This window comes from Chrysoperla carnea, chromosome 4 (genome assembly GCF_905475395.1).
Source record: "Chrysoperla carnea chromosome 4, inChrCarn1.1, whole genome shotgun sequence".
Lineage (NCBI taxonomy): Eukaryota > Metazoa > Arthropoda > Insecta > Neuroptera > Chrysopidae > Chrysoperla > Chrysoperla carnea.
In genome coordinates, this window is record NC_058340.1 from 853,096 (window position 1) to 869,923 (window position 16,828).

The window sequence follows — 16,828 nt, forward strand, 5'->3', positions numbered from 1 at the left end:
AATTATTTAAAAATTATTCCCATATTCGTTGTGTGCGTAGTCATGGTAGGGACAATAAAATCGATGCCAGCGCTTCCAGTGAAAAATTTTGGCATTAAAGGAGGCTGTTATGACTAATTTGCAATTCTATACATGTTAATGTTAGAGAAAATGTCAAATTAAAATTATTGAAAAACACCAATTAATTAAACTTAATGCATTAAAAATTGTGAAAATAAGAAATCAAATTGCACAAATATTATTTTTCAAATGTAAATTATCATAATTATTTATTTAAATTTGTGAAATAATAATATTAAATATTCAATGTAAGTCTTAAATGCAATCCATACAATTATATATGCATCCATACAATTCTATAATTAAATTAGTGTACCGTTACCATGGAAACACCTCCCATAAAACTCACGCACGGTGCGACAATTATTGTGTTTAGGATATTTGAATTTGTAAACATTTTTAATTGATATCACATCGCTTGCGACGAACAACGGGCGATAAGCGATCTATTTACTGAACTGTATGAAATTATGATAAATAACTGAAATTTCTATAGCTCCATGAAATCGCCTGCCACGTAAGACTTCACATTCTTGAACTATTATAATGATAAATTTGAACACAAATTCGAAAAGTATTACCCAAATTTAATACGGTTACATACTTAGTTCGATATTTCAGCCAAATTTTATCCGATATGATTGGAATTTTTTTTAATTCCCACTAATTTTGGATCATTCACTTTTGTGCTTAATATAGGGATAGGGACTCCACATTCTTGAAATCTTTTAAAGGTAGGTTAAATTTAGCATAAATTCGAAAAGTATGACCCAAAATTTATATAATTACATATTTGGACGTGATGGAGCAAAGTTAATTTTTTTGGATTTTGATGACGTTATTAAGTTTAACAAGTGAAAACAAACAATTGACTGAGTTAATTGTTGAAATATCATGTATAGACAGTGTTGATGACGAAATCGTTTGTTTTTTGACGTCATGTAAATAAAAAAATGTATCGACATTTTAAATATCATCGTTTTTTCTACAAATGTAAAATAAGGCAAAAGATAAAATTTTTAAAAAGATTTTTATCTTTTACGCCGAAGAAGTATAACTTCTAACGCGTGTACATAAGTACACACACACTTTTTTTATAAATTAATATAAAATAAAATATTAATTGAAAAAACGCTAAATTTTGATGCAACTATCTAGAACATTAAAATTGACTGAGACATGCTACTTTTTTCGAAAAGAGTTCCTAAAATTGTAAAGTCAATTTTCGGGGATTTGAGTTTAAATCAAAAAGTTCTGCGATCGTTATTTTATTTGACTTCTTGAAAATGTAGATTTTTCGTGAACTGTTTGAATGAATACGTTTAATAAATAATAATGATGTCAAATTAAGTTTAAAAGAAAAAGTGACTAAAAAAATAATTATAAAAGAAAGTGTGCAAATTAAGTGATTTGATGTAATTTTTGAATAGATCTTTTTTATAAGAATTGAAATACTTTTTGTTAATTTTTTATGAAAATATTGATCGGGTAGATCTTATAACTCCAAAAATTATGCATTTTTAATAATAAAAAAACTATTTATCGACCAAATGGCTTTCTATTAATATATATTATTAATTACATCTATTCGTCCTTTTTAGTAATTTTAGTAATAATTAGTTAAAAATTTAAGAAATTAAACTTGTAAGTTTTTTTATAATCATATTTATTAAATTTAAACATAATTCCTCAATTTTGATAATATAAAATATTTTAAAAATAATCGTTTATGATCAGGGCCGGATTTAAATTTCTGCCGCCCTGGGGCACTTTAGAAAATACCGCCCTATGACTGAAATTTTATTTAAGTTAGAATAACTAATTAGTTGCAGAAAATTTATTATGTATTACATATTATTATTACTGTTCTTTTAAATTATAATTAATTAGTATTATTTGATAATTCTCCAATTTTAGGAAAATTCATTGATCAATTAAAGTTTCTGTTATCAAAAATAATTTTAATTCTTCAAAAAAACTATATTAATTTATCAATTCCAGAAAATAAAAATGTCAAATTTTATTTTTGCAAACCTTTATGGAAATAAATTAATTAAACTATTTTAATAGTTTTCACTTAAATTTCCTATATTATAATAAACAAAATTTTGATTTGATACATAATGCATAAATTATATTTCTTGAAAAATAAAATGTTTATTTAAAAGAATTAGTTAATTATATATTGTATAGAAAATAATCACATTCCAAATTTTGCCGCCCTGGGCACTAGCCCCGACTGCCCCTAGTGTAAATCCACCACTGTTTATGATCGTACATTTCCGTGATAGTTCGTAGAAATTGAAATACAAACAACGCCACAAAAGTGTAAACATCGATCAAAATGGCTGCCTTTTATTTAGTTTACTAATTTATTGTGCATTTGTTGTGTTGTTACGATAATAATTAGTTGTTATTAGTTAAAAATTTAAGAAATATAACTTGTAAGTTATTTTTATAATCATATTTATTAAATTTAAACACAATTCCTAAATTTTAAGAATATAAAATAATTTACAAACAACGCCACTAAAGTATAAACAACATTGCCCAAGATGGTTGCTTTTTATTTAGTTTATTTATTTATTGTGCATTTGTTGTGTTATTACGATAATAATTTATTAGTTGTTATTAGTTAAAAATTTAAGAAATTAAACTTGTAAGTTATTTTTATAATCATATTTATAAAAACCCGGTGAATTAACATTTATTTCGTCGTGGTGCCATCTATGGTAAACTTGCAGAACAAACATTAATTTCGATGGTAAAAATAATCATTTCCGGATCGTACATCTCCGTAATAGTTCGTAGATATAGAAATACATACAAGACAACGCCACAAAAGTGTAAACATCGACCAAAATGGCTGCCTTTTATTTAGTTTACTAATTTATTGTGCATTTGTTGTGTTGTTACGATAATAATTAGTTGTTATTAGTTAAAAATTTAAGAAATATAACTTGTAAGTTATTTTTATAATCATATTTATTAAATTTAAACACAATTCCTAAATTTTGAGAATATAAAATAATTTACAAACAACGCCACTAAAGTGTAAATAACATTGACCAATATGGCTGCCTTGTTTTTAGTTTATTTATATATTATGCATTTGTTTTGTTATTATGATAATAATTAGTTGTTATTAATTATTAATTGCAAAAATAAAATTTGTAAGTTATTTTTATTATCATTTTAATTTAATATAAACATAATTACTAAAATTTTGCAGATATAAAATAATTTAAATATAATTGTTGATCGTGTATCACCGTGATACTTCGTATATAGCCTCAAACCCTCTACCAAGCTATGTACAAACAAACTAGTATAAACAAAAACAAACAAAATGGCTGCCTTTTATTTATTTTATTTATTTATTATTCGTTTGTTTTGTTATTAATTAATAATTAAATAAATAAAATTTGTAAGTTATTTTTATTAGTCTTTTTTTAAATTATTTGCATATTAATTAAAAACAAACAGAACACTAACACAAAATTCGATCCCTTAAATTAAATTAATTAAAATTTACAAAATTAATACTTTTTATTATTTTTAACTTGAACTAATTGAATTTTATTTAAATTATAAATTTTTCGTATTTATAGAAACATGGTCCAGACGTGTCGATGAAGATTTTCGTGTTATTGCACTTGGATTGCCTGTTCCAAGGTATGTAAATATAACCTTATAAAACTAATAAGATTTTAATGGCTAATAATTCTTCCTTTTCATAATAATGATAATTTTTAATAAAAAGGCTATAAATAAAATCTATAATTATGTTAATTTGATTGGTTATTTCAGAGAAGGTTATTTAGTTTTTGATTTTGATTGATTTCAGATACACTGGTAATTTATTGGATCCATACCGTTAAGATCAAGATTTCAAGCACGAGATGTATCCCATCTTAGTTACCAGGTAGGTGTCTCTTTCCCTTTTTTACTTTTTTATCTTTTTTAAAATATTGATCACAATTATTGTCCTATTTCTTACACTAAACTTATCCGTTGTCTTATCTTATATTTATTATTACTCTAGCAAGTTTTTTTCTGTCCTGCCCTTATTTTTCTTATCCCTTTATTAAATTCCATGATTCACCCTTCATTTTCAAGCTTATTATGTCTAGAAATGATGAAAGTTATATTCATGATCTAAAAATGTACCGCTTAAGAAGAAACACGTTAGACAAGTGTATTAGGTATTTATTGTTATTTTTAGTAACGGGTTCCGATAACTACGGGAGTGGGATTCCGCACGGGTCAAGTTAGTTTGTTTTAATGAGTGCTAATTTCTAATCCTACAGGATTTTAGATGTACGTACATTCAACAAGTATTCTGTTTTGTTGTTTAGTATTTATTAACCTCCGAAATTAAAAAATAGGTGATATAAGTTCGATAGCTAGATGTGTGTCTGTCTGTCGGTGTCATCGTTTTGTTTGAAAGGTCATTTAACAGAAAGTATTCTTTGCCATGTTTTTTTTTGTGTGAATTTAGGATTCCGTACCTGGAACAATTAAAAAATAGGCCATAATTCTTAATATAGGTTTAGTTTGTAGAAGGCTTTAAGGAAATAGGTAATTTGATAGAGAGTGTTCTTAGATATGTTTCAAGTGTAAGTTTACGATTCTGTACCCAACAATTTCTAGAGGGTTTTTATTCCTTTTATGTATTATGTTGTGCATTGTATCGTACATCGTACAACTGCGTCAACTAAATAATTTCCTTTACAAATATTGTAACCCTCCACCACTCAAAAATATAAACATGAATTAATAAAATGAAATTGAGATAAACAAAAATTTATTAAAAAAATAAGACGAAAATTACATTTAATGCACGCAACCATTCAAGCTTGGCTAGTGCTTAGTGCTAAAGCGTAGAAAAGCTCTTTCTCAAATATTATAATGGTTGTTACCAAAAACAGTAACAATAGCACAGCTTTAATAACAATATATAGGGTGCCCTTTTTATACCACGTGTATGTTATAAAAAGGACACTCTATAAGTTTAGTCTCAAGTTTGTAACGCTTAAAAATATTGATGCTATGAAAAAAATTTTGGTACAGGTGTTTATAGAATCACCTAATTAGTCTATTTCCGTCTGTCATCACGATTACTCAAAAACGAAATGAGATATCAAGCTGAAATTTTTAAATCGTGCTATAAGACGTAAAAAGTGAGGTCAAGTTCGTAAATGAGCTACATAGGTCAATTGTGTCTTGGATCCTTGGGACCCATCCTGTAAACCGTTAGAGATAGAACAAAAGTTTAAATGTAAAATGTTTATTTTTTTATAAAGAACATTTTTTACATTAAACTTTTGTTCCATCTCTAATGGTTTACAAGATGAGTTCTTCGGATCCAAGACTTTAACCTTTGTTGCTCTTTTTCGAACTCGATCTTTCTCTTTACGTCATGAGCAAGCTGTAAAAGTTTTTGCTTGATATCTTTTTTCGTTTTTGAGTTATCATGTTTACAGACAGACGGAAAACCGTAAATAGATTTATTAAGTGATTTTATGAAGATCTATACCAAAATTTTGGTGGTATCATCAATATTTGTAATGTAACATTTTTTACTCGATCTTGAACGGTTTGTCTGTTCGGTATCCCTTGTACGTGGATGAGTACAGCACGTACAGCACGTACGAGGGATTCAAAATGCATAAAAGTGTATTTTATTTTATAATGAATTTGAAAACAAGCTTTCGAGTATTTTTAATGATTTTGTAAAATAATTTGTTGATTCCGTTCTGTTCCGTTCCAACACGTTTTAAAAGTTCTTAAATAATTATTAAGTGGATTATAAAATAATTTTAAAATGAATGTTTTAATTTGTTTTCAGCTTGGTGCGAACTTTGGGGTGCAGGACGTGGTTTTGTTTGTACAGATTGCAGTGAGTTGCCACAGATTTTAAAACAAATTTTTACAGCATCTGTTCTACGATAACGATAACGATAACGATAAAGATAGATTTATTATTAAATTCTAGTTCGATTTAAAAATATTTGTTAGAATATTAATTTAATGGTTCCGTACCTAATTATGTAAATTGTTATTTTTATTCAAATAAAATAAAATCTATTTTTTTAACAGATAAATAAACTATTTAATAACTTTGGACCACAAACCTATAATTTATCCTAAATTTGTGAAAATATTAATAAAAGTGATCTTTATTTGGTGTTACCTTTATTCAATTAAATTGATTTATAATCAATCAATCCAATCCAATCCTGTTTGATCAGCTTAAAAATAGATATGGTCCAAAGCTATATTGATTTACATTAACTAGAGCTAGCTAACATTAGATCGACGGGAGTGTGACGTTTAAACTTGTTATTTTTACCCGATTAAGCAACGCAAAGAAGTAATACTATGTTTATCAGTCTATATAAGTGTGTTCCTGTATGATGGCACACACGTTGGAAGCCAAACACGTTGATCAATTTTAAGGATTCTTAAGTCAATCGAATGCTACTGAAAATATGAAAAGATTGAAAATTCAAAAAACTTAATTATGTCAAGTGGGGTGGAGTATCATTGAATAGGTATTTGAAAATCCTAACTAAAAATGGTAAAATAAAATAAAAAATCCAAAAACCCGACTGAGTTAAATATAAACTGAAAGGAGAAAAACAAATACAACAGTTTACATAGCGACTTTAACGGTCGAGACCCATTATTGCGAATATTCAAGCCATTGTAAATTTGAATGGGTGGCGACTGTTAAATTCGCTATGTAAACTGTTGTATTTGTTTTTATTCTTTTCAGTTTATATTTAACTCAGTCGGGTTTTTTGATTTTTTATTTTATTTTACCATTTTTAGTTAGAATTTTCAAATACCTATTCAATGATACCCCACCCCACTTGACATAATTAAGTTTTTTGAATTTTCATTCTTGTAATATTTTCAGTAGCATTCGATTGACTTAAGAATCCTTAAAATTGATTAACGTGTTTGGCTTCTAGTGTGCCATACAGGAACACACTTATATAGACATAGCGACTTTAATGGACGAGACCCATTATTGCGAATATTCAAGCCATTGTAAATTTGAATGGGTAGCGACTATTAAAGTCGCTATGTAAACTACTGTACTTGTTTTTGTTTCTTTTCAATTGATATTGAACTTAATCGGGTTTTTTGATTTTTTAAATAAATTTATTTATTTCAGTTATTTTAGTGAGGGCCTTCTAGAGTTCAACTTAAACACATTGATTGCATTGTTTGTTTAATTAAATTAGATGGGTGTGGGTGTAGGTATGGGATCTAATGTTAGATTAGCTTAAAATGTTTGATATCATATCAAATGTTGCAGATAAATTTGAATGATTCAATAATTATTGTTAATTAAAGGTGGTGAACCAATTAAAATGAAATCATTCAAATTTGTATTTTAAACTTAAAAATAAAAATATATTTATGGATGGAGGTGGAGGTAGAGGTTCTGCATAAAACACAAAATATTATTCATTAGAAATAGTATTTTGTAAGGCAGGTAAGAATCAATAGATTTTAATACTTTTTTATTTTTTATTTTTAGTTAATTAATTTTATGTGCTGATACAAACTGATGTTGATGTTGTGATGAACAAACAACTGGATCATCTAATTTGACTAAATAAAGTTGTTAATGATTTGGTTGATCTGCAATCATTAATAATTATAAAAAGAATAAGGAATGTGTTCAAGTCATTCCTTTAAAATGTTTATACAAAGCCAATGCTATCTACAGTCCTAGTGTTTTATTTAACGCTTTAGAAGAGATCAGTATAAATAAATAAATTTAATTCAGGAAAATGCTTCAAACAAACAAATATTTGTTTAAAATATTTCTATATAAAAAACTTTTCAGGTCCAATTATAAGCTCAATCTGATTTATAACTGGCAAAGAAAACTTTAAATTAGAGAGTTTTTTATAAATACGAAAAAACTTTTTATTTGAAACCTTTTCCTTTGTAAAGCGAATAGTTTAGACAGTAATTGATAGGAAAACTTTAGTTCTTTTATTAGTTTGTTTCCCCCTAAGATTTATTCCGATTTGTTATGATTGGTATTCCAAAAGAATCAAAATAATGGATTGAGAGATAAGTAATTTGTATGAATGGCACGCCAACCAACATTGAATACCTAGTACCTAGTTTTGTTGATGGACTGGACTGGATCTGGATTGTAACTTTAAGAAATGAAAGATTGTAGCTTAGAAAACTTGAAAGAAAATAACGAGTTTTCGATATGACGTAAGTAGTGGCTTTTCTATGACCCATTATTATTTATTTAACTCTCTTGTAAATAAAAGCTATTAAGGGAAGGACCATATCAACGTGTCGAGAAGGATTCAGTACAAAAGAGGTGATCAAACAATGTCAGCTACTGATTGCCGATAACTCACAAGGAAGGAGATGGTATGCGGCATATTATATCCGGAATCAGCTCACCAACATACAAGATCGCAAAATGGCTTGTGTCAGAATTTAAAAAATTCAACAAGCCAACAGGTAATAGTGTCACGAATTCTATGGAACTCATAGAAAAACTTTAGGGTGTCAATTTATTAGATGGGGATAAGTTTGTATCTTTTGACGTAACGGTCCTTTTTCCTAGTGTGCCAATTAATAAAGCGTTGGACCACTTGGATTAACACAACCGGAAGCTGACGAATGTGGATGGGTTCATTCCAAAGGACTCTTTTTATTATTATAGTCACAAAATGATTGTTTTTAATTTTTCTGTTCACAGGTTAACAACATACCCATTACCCACAACAAACTACAAGAAGGAATTCGAAAGAATTCGTCAAAGAGAAGCTGGATGGAAAATAGCATTTTTGGACGTAGAAATATTCAAAGATAGAGACGAGCTGACGTTAATTAACATTTACCGGAAGCTGACGAATGTGGATGGGCTCATTCCAAGGGACTCTTTTTATTATTAGAGTCACAAAATGATTGTTTTTAATTTTTCTGTTCATAGGTTAATAACATACTCATTACCCACACGAAACTACAAGAAGGAATTCGAAAGAATTCGTCAAATAGAAGCTGGATGGAAAATAGCATTTTTGGACGTAGAAATATTCAAAGATAGAGCCAAGCTGACGTTAATTAACACAACCGGAAGCTGACGAATGTGGATGGGTTCATTCCAAAGGACTCTTTTTATTATTAGAGTCACAAAATGACTGTTTTTAATTTTTCTGTTCACAGGTTAACAACATACCCATTATCCACAACAAACTACAAGAAGGAATTCGTCAAAGAGAAGCTGGATGGAAAATAGCATTTTTGGACGTAGAAATATTCAAAGATAGAGACGAGCTGACGTTAATTAACATTTACCGGAAGTTGACGAATGTGGATGGGTTCATTCCAAAGGACTCTTTTTATTATTAGAGTCACAAAATGATTGTTTTTAATTTTTCTGTTCACAGGTTAACAACATACCCATTATCCACAACAAACTACAAGAAGGAATTCGTCAAAGAGAAGCTGGATGGAAAATAGCATTTTTGGACGTAGAAATATTCAAAGATAGAGACGAGCTGACGTTAATTAACATTTACCGGAAGCTGACGAATGTGGATGGGTTCATTCCAAAGGACTCTTTTTATTATTAGAGTCACAAAATGACTGTTTTTAATTTTTCTGTTCACAGGTTAACAACATACTCATTACCCACACGAAACTACAAGAAGGAATTCGAAAGAATTCGTCAAAGAGAAGCTGGATGGAAAATAGCATTTTTGGACGTAGAAATATTCAAAGATAGAGACGAGCTGACGTTAATTAACATTTACCGGAAGCTGACGAATGTGGATGGGTTCATTCCAAAGGACTCTTTTTATTATTAGAGTCACAAAATGACTGTTTTTAATTTTTCTGTTCACAGGTTAACAACATACTCATTACCCACACGAAACTACAAGAAGGAATTCGAAAGAATTCGTCAAAGAGAAGCTGGATGGAAAATAGCATTTTTGGACGTAGAAATATTCAAAGATAGAGACGAGCTGACGTTAATTAACATTTACCGGAAGCTGACGAATGTGGATGGGTTCATTCCAAAGGACTCTTTTTATTATTATAGTCACAAAATGATTGTTTCTAATTTTTCTGTTCACAGGTTAACAACATACTCATTACCCACACGAAACTACAAGAAGGAATTCGTCAAAGAGAAGCTGGATGGAAAATAGCATTTTTGGACGTAGAAATATTCAAAGATAGAGACGAGCTGACGTTAATTAACATTTACCGGAAGCTGACGAATGTGGATGGGTTCATTCCAAAGGACTCTTTTTATTATTAGAGTCACAAAATGACTGTTTTTAATTTTTCTGTTCACCGGTTAACAACATACTCATTACCCACACGAAACTACAAGAAGGAATTCGTCAAAGAGAAGCTGGATGGAAAATAGCATTTTTGGACGTAGAAATATTCAAAGATAGAGACGAGCTGACGTTAATTAACATTTACCGGAAGCTGACGAATGTGGATGGGTTCATTCCAAAGGACTCTTTTTATTATTAGAGTCACAAAATGATTGTTTTTAATTTTTCTGTTCACAGGTAAAAACATACTCATTACCCACACGAAACTACAAGAAGGAATTCGAAAGAATTCGTCAACAGAAGCTGGATGGAAAATAGCATTTTTGGACGTAGAAATATTCAAAGATAGAGCCAAGCTGACGTTAATTAACACAACCGGAAGCTGACGAATGTGGATGGGTTCATTCCAAAGGACTCTTCTTATTATTATAGTCACAAAATGATTGTTTATAATTTTTCTGTTCACAGGTTAATAACATACTCATTACCCACACGAAACTACAAGAAGTAATTCGAAAGAATTCGTCAAAGAGAAGCTGGATGGAAAATAGCATTTTTGGACGTAGAAATATTTAAAGATAGAGCCAAGCTGACGTTAATTAACACAACCGGAAGCTGACGAATGTGGATGGGTTCATTCCAAAGGACTCTTTTTATTATTAGAGTCACAAAATGACTGTTTTTAATTTTTCTGTTCACCGGTTAACAACATACTCATTACCCACACGAAACTACAAGAAGGAATTCGTCAAAGAGAAGCTGGATGGAAAATAGCATTTTTGGACGTAGAAATATTCAAAGATAGAGACGAGCTGACGTTAATTAACATTTACCGGAAGCTGACGAATGTGGATGGGTTCATTCCAAAGGACTCTTTTTATTATTAGAGTCACAAAATGATTGTTTTTAATTTTTCTGTTCACAGGTAAAAACATACTCATTACCCACACGAAACTACAAGAAGGAATTCGAAAGAATTCGTCAACAGAAGCTGGATGGAAAATAGCATTTTTGGACGTAGAAATATTCAAAGATAGAGCCAAGCTGACGTTAATTAACACAACCGGAAGCTGACGAATGTGGATGGGTTCATTCCAAAGGACTCTTCTTATTATTATAGTCACAAAATGATTGTTTATAATTTTTCTGTTCACAGGTTAATAACATACTCATTACCCACACGAAACTACAAGAAGTAATTCGAAAGAATTCGTCAAAGAGAAGCTGGATGGAAAATAGCATTTTTGGACGTAGAAATATTTAAAGATAGAGCCAAGCTGACGTTAATTAACACAACCGGAAGCTGGCGAATGTGGATGGGTTCATTCCAAAGGACTCTTTTTATTATTAGAGTCACAAAATGACTGTTTTTAATTTTTCTGTTCACCGGTTAACAACATACTCATTACCCACACGAAACTACAAGAAGGAATTCGTCAAAGAGAAGCTGGATGGAAAATAGCATTTTTGGACGTAGAAATATTCAAAGATAGAGACGAGCTGACGTTAATTAACATTTACCGGAAGCTGACGAATGTGGATGGGTTCATTCCAAAGGACTCTTTTTATTATTAGAGTCACAAAATGACTGTTTTTAATTTTTCTGTTCACAGGTTAACAACATACTCATTACCCACACGAAACTACAAGAAGGAATTCGTCAAAGAGAAGCTGGATGGAAAATAGCATTTTTGGACGTAGAAATATTCAAAGATAGAGACGAGCTGACGTTAATTAACATTTACCGGAAGCTGACGAATGTGGATGGGTTCATTCCAAAGGACTCTTTTTATTATAAGAGTCACAAAATGATTGTTTTTAATTTTTCTGTTCACAGGTTAACAACATACTCATTACCCACACGAAACTACAAGAAGGAATTCGAAAGAATTCGTCAAAGAGAAGCTGGATGGAAAATGGCATTTTTGGACGTAGAAATATTCAAAGATAGAGACGAGCTGACGTTAATTAACATATACCGGAAGCTGACGAATGTGGATGGGTTCATTCCAAAGGACTCTTTTTATTATTTGAGTCACAAAATGATTGTTTTTACTTTTTCTTTTCACAGGTTAACAACATACTCATTACCCACACGAAACTACAAGAAGGAATTCGAAAGAATTCGTCAAAGAGAAGCTGGATGGAAAATAGCATTTTTGGACGTAGAAATATTCAAAGATAGAGCCAAGCTGACGTTAATTAACACAACCGGAAGCTGACGAATGTGGATGGGTTCATTCCAAAGGACTCTTTTTATTATTAGAGTCACAAAATGACTGTTTTTAATTTTTCTGTTCACAGGTTAACAACATACTCATTACCCACACGAAACTAAAAGAAGGAATTCGAAAGAATTCGTCAAAGAGAAGCTGGATGGAAAATAGCATTTTTGGACGTAGAAATATTCAAAGATAGAGACGAGCTGACGTTAATTAACATTTACCGGAAGCTGACGAATGTGGATGGGTTCATTCCAAAGGACTCTTTTTATTATTATAGTCACAAAATGATTGTTTCTAATTTTTCTGTTCACAGGTTAACAACATACTCATTACCCACACGAAACTACAAGAAGGAATTCGTCAAAGAGAAGCTGGATGGAAAATAGCATTTTTGGACGTAGAAATATTCAAAGATAGAGACGAGCTGACGTTAATTAACATTTACCGGAAGCTGACGAATGTGGATGGGTTCATTCCAAAGGACTCTTTTTATTATAAGAGTCACAAAATGATTGTTTTTAATTTTTCTGTTCACAGGTAATAACATACTCATTACCCACACGAAACTACAAGAAGGAATTCGAAAGAATTCGTCAAAGAGAAGCTGGATGGAAAATGGCATTTTTGGACGTAGAAATATTCAAAGATAGAGACGAGCTGACGTTAATTAACATTTACCGGAAGCTGACGAATGTGGATGGGTTCATTCCAAAGGACTCTTTTTATTATTTGAGTCACAAAATGATTGTTTTTACTTTTTCTTTTCACAGGTTAACAACATACTCATTACCCACACGAAACTACAAGAAGGAATTCGAAAGAATTCGTCAAAGAGAAGCTGGATGGAAAATAGCATTTTTGGACGTAGAAATATTCAAAGATAGAGCCAAGCTGACGTTAATTAACACAACCGGAAGCTGACGAATGTGGATGGGTTCATTCCAAAGGACTCTTTTTATTATTAGAGTCACAAAATGACTGTTTTTAATTTTTCTGTTCACAGGTTAACAACATACTCATTACCCACACGAAACTAAAAGAAGGAATTCGAAAGAATTCGTCAAAGAGAAGCTGGATGGAAAATAGCATTTTTGGACGTAGAAATATTCAAAGATAGAGACGAGCTGACGTTAATTAACATTTACCGGAAGCTGACGAATGTGGATGGGTTCATTCCAAAGGACTCTTTTTATTATTATAGTCACAAAATGATTGTTTCTAATTTTTCTGTTCACAGGTTAACAACATACTCATTACCCACACGAAACTACAAGAAGGAATTCGTCAAAGAGAAGCTGGATGGAAAATAGCATTTTTGGACGTAGAAATATTCAAAGATAGAGCCAAGCTGACGTTAATTAACACAACCGGAAGCTGACGAATGTGGATGGGTTCATTCCAAAGGACTCTTTTTATTATTAGAGTCACAAAATGACTGTTTTTAATTTTTCTGTTCACAGGTTAACAACATACTCATTACCCACACGAAACTAAAAGAAGGAATTCGAAAGAATTCGTCAAAGAGAAGCTGGATGGAAAATAGCATTTTTGGACGTAGAAATATTCAAAGATAGAGACGAGCTGACGTTAATTAACATTTACCGGAAGCTGACGAATGTGGATGGGTTCATTCCAAAGGACTCTTTTTATTATTATAGTCACAAAATGATTGTTTCTAATTTTTCTGTTCACAGGTTAACAACATACTCATTACCCACACGAAACTACAAGAAGGAATTCGTCAAAGAGAAGCTGGATGGAAAATAGCATTTTTGGACGTAGAAATATTCAAAGATAGAGACGAGCTGACGTTAATTAACATTTACCGGAAGCTGACGAATGTGGATGGGTTCATTCCAAAGGACTCTTTTTATTATAAGAGTCACAAAATGATTGTTTTTAATTTTTCTGTTCACAGGTAATAACATACTCATTACCCACACGAAACTACAAGAAGGAATTCGAAAGAATTCGTCAAAGAGAAGCTGGATGGAAAATGGCATTTTTGGACGTAGAAATATTCAAAGATAGAGACGAGCTGACGTTAATTAACATTTACCGGAAGCTGACGAATGTGGATGGATTCATTCCAAAGGACTCTTTTTATTATTTGAGTCACAAAATGATTGTTTTTACTTTTTCTTTTCACAGGTTAACAACATACTCATTACCCACACGAAACTACAAGAAGGAATTCGAAAGAATTCGTCAAAGAGAAGCTGGATGGAAAATAGCATTTTTGGACGTAGAAATATTCAAAGATAGAGCCAAGCTGACGTTAATTAACACAACCGGAAGCTGACGAATGTGGATGGGTTCATTCCAAAGGACTCTTTTTATTATTAGAGTCACAAAATGACTGTTTTTAATTTTTCTGTTCACAGGTTAACAACATACTCATTACCCACACGAAACTAAAAGAAGGAATTCGAAAGAATTCGTCAAAGAGAAGCTGGATGGAAAATAGCATTTTTGGACGTAGAAATATTCAAAGATAGAGACGAGCTGACGTTAATTAACATTTACCGGAAGCTGACGAATGTGGATGGGTTCATTCCAAAGGACTCTTTTTATTATTATAGTCACAAAATGATTGTTTCTAATTTTTCTGTTCACAGGTTAACAACATACTCATTACCCACACGAAACTACAAGAAGGAATTCGTCAAAGAGAAGCTGGATGGAAAATAGCATTTTTGGACGTAGAAATATTCAAAGATAGAGACGAGCTGACGTTAATTAACATTTACCGGAAGCTGACGAATGTGGATGGGTTCATTCCAAAGGACTCTTTTTATTATTAGAGTCACAAAATGATTGTTTTTAATTTTTCTGTTCACAGGTTAATAACATACTCATTACCCACACGAAACTACAAGAAGTAATTCGAAAGAATTCGTCAAAGAGAAGCTGGATGGAAAATAGCATTTTTGGACGTAGAAATATTCAAAGATAGAGCTAAGCTGACGTTAATTAACACAACCGGAAGCTGACGAATGTGGATGGGTTCATTCCAAAGGACTCTTTTTATTATTAGAGTCACAAAATGACTGTTTTTAATTTTTCTGTTCACAGGTTAACAACATACTCATTACCCACACGAAACTACAAGAAGGAATTCGTCAAAGAGAAGCTGGATGGAAAATAGCATTTTTGGACGTAGAAATATTCAAAGATAGAGACGAGCTGACGTTAATTAACATTTACCGGAAGCTGACGAATGTGGATGGGTTCATTCCAAAGGACTCTTTTTATTATTAGAGTCACAAAATGATTGTTTTTAATTTTTCTGTTCACAGGTAATAACATACTCATTACCCACACGAAACTAGAAGAAGGAATTCGAAAGAATTCGTCAACAGAAGCTGGATGGAAAATAGCATTTTTGGACGTAGAAATATTCAAAGATAGAGACGAGCTGACGTTAATTAACATTTACCGGAAGCTGACGAATGTGGATGGGTTCATTCCAAAGGACTCTTTTTATTATTATAGTCACAAAATGATTGTTTCTAATTTTTCTGTTCACAGGTTAACAACATACTCATTACCCACACGAAACTACAAGAAGGAATTCGTCAAAGAGAAGCTGGATGGAAAATAGCATTTTTGGACGTAGAAATATTCAAAGATAGAGACGAGCTGACGTTAATTAACATTTACCGGAAGCTGACGAATGTGGATGGGTTCATTCCAAAGGACTCTTTTTATTATTAGAGTCACAAAATGATTGTTTTTAATTTTTCTGTTCACAGGTAATAACATACTCATTACCCACACGAAACTACAAGAAGGAATTCGAAAGAATTCGTCAAAGAGAAGCTGGATGGAAAATGGCATTTTTGGACGTAGAAATATTCAAAGATAGAGACGAGCTGACGTTAATTAACATTTACCGGAAGCTGACGAATGTGGATGGGTTCATTCCAAAGGACTCTTTTTATTATTTGAGTCACAAAATGATTGTTTTTACTTTTTCTTTTCACAGGTTAACAACATACTCATTACCCACACGAAACTACAAGAAGGAATTCGAAAGAATTCGTCAAAGAGAAGCTGGATGGAAAATAGCATTTTTGGACGTAGAAATATTCAAAGATAGAGCCAAGCTGACGTTAATTAACACAACCGGAAGCTGACGAATGTGGATGGGTTCATTCCAAAGGACTCTTTTTATTATTAGAGTCACAAAATGAC

At 31.1% G+C, this 16,828-nt stretch overlaps 1 long non-coding RNA gene across 4 annotated transcripts; it reads left to right on the plus strand.

Moving 5' to 3' along the window:
• Positions 1-2,377: 2,377 nt before the first annotated feature.
• LOC123298418 lies at positions 2,378-6,069 on the plus strand. Of its 4 annotated transcripts, none has more exons than XR_006535266.1 (4): positions 2,378-2,504; positions 3,672-3,735; positions 3,908-3,985; positions 5,912-6,068. It is a non-coding gene; the product is annotated as an uncharacterized LOC123298418 (long non-coding RNA). The 4 variants fall into 4 exon arrangements; XR_006535265.1 differs by lacking the exon at positions 2,378-2,504 and adding an exon at positions 2,897-3,022 and having other exon boundaries at positions 5,912-6,067; XR_006535268.1 differs by lacking the exon at positions 2,378-2,504 and adding an exon at positions 3,215-3,233 and having other exon boundaries at positions 5,912-6,069.
• The last annotated feature ends 10,759 nt before the right edge of the window (positions 6,070-16,828 follow it).